Source organism: Rhipicephalus microplus, unplaced genomic scaffold, assembly GCF_043290135.1.
Source record: "Rhipicephalus microplus isolate Deutch F79 unplaced genomic scaffold, USDA_Rmic scaffold_156, whole genome shotgun sequence".
Lineage (NCBI taxonomy): Eukaryota > Metazoa > Arthropoda > Arachnida > Ixodida > Ixodidae > Rhipicephalus > Rhipicephalus microplus.
The window spans coordinates 320,001-321,168 of record NW_027464727.1 but is presented as its reverse complement, the minus strand read 5'-3'; positions in this window follow the sequence as shown (position 1 = coordinate 321,168).

Below are 1,168 nucleotides of genomic sequence, written 5' to 3'. Positions count from 1 at the left end.
TGTCGGTACAAAACAATCAGTGGCCACTATATCAGAGCCTTCATGGCATTCGCTGCCATCTTCCCAATGACGTTCTAGCGCTCCTTCCATGGAGCTATTGAGAGGTAGCCCTACCCCTTCCCGAAATGTGCTCGGCCTCTGCGACGTTCTGATACACACCTCATTCTGAATGGAGCGTCTTTGTTCCCTGCTATCGAAGCTTTGCTCCACAACATTTTCCACAGCTTCTAGGTCGCCCATATCCAGGCGCTCTTCTTCATAGGTGCTTGGCCTCTCAGAGGTCCCCAAGCAGCTAACGGAAGTAATATGTTCCCAGCCAGAGAAGCTTTCCGTCGCTTCAACAAACTCCTCATGACTCCTGCCTCCTTGGCTGTCCACCTCTCTGCCTTCCTCTATCTGAGCTTCTCGCTCCGAAGTAAGGCTGTCGCGAGGTTCGAGGCCAACCTTGCAGGAATCGACTTCCCTCCAGCAAACGCTGCTATCGGAGCAAACATTCACCGCTTGCTCGACCTTCTGCATCGCCAGCTGCCCCCTTTTCGCCATCGCAAGCTCGAGTCGCCGCTCGAAGTCCACCCTTTCTAATTGGAGCTGCTGCTTCAGTATGCGTGTCTGACGCTCTAGCAACACTTTATTTTCACGCGTTACGCGCTCTAGCTCCTCCTTCTTAGCTCTAAGCACCAATTCAAGCTTTTCCTTCGCCGCCTTTCGTTCTGCAGCCCGTTGCTCACGCTCCCTCTCCATCCGCTCCTCGTACCATACTCTAAACTCCGCTCCCGTCAGTCCCATTTTATCCGCCAACTCAATTAACTCCCACGTGTTCGTCATCGTGTTAACCGCGTCAAAAAATCTACTGGAAAAACAAACGACTTTGTCCTGTCGCGGACGCCAATTTGTGATGCAGGTTCTTGTTGCTGATTTGTTTTTCTCCCGGGCTGAGCCTCAGAGAGTTTTGTTAATAAGGACAAAGCCGTTCGGTTTCCAAGAAACACACAAAAAGTTTAATTGAAAAGTAAAAAAGACAAAGATTCCTCACAAAACAAAACACTTAATAAACAGTTGACTGGACATGACGAAACACATCTGTAAACACCCGACAAGAACGTTCAAAGTCAGTAACTAAACCTAACGTTCGAAAGGGGCTGAGTGATGGGAGTAGCGCAAGATATCT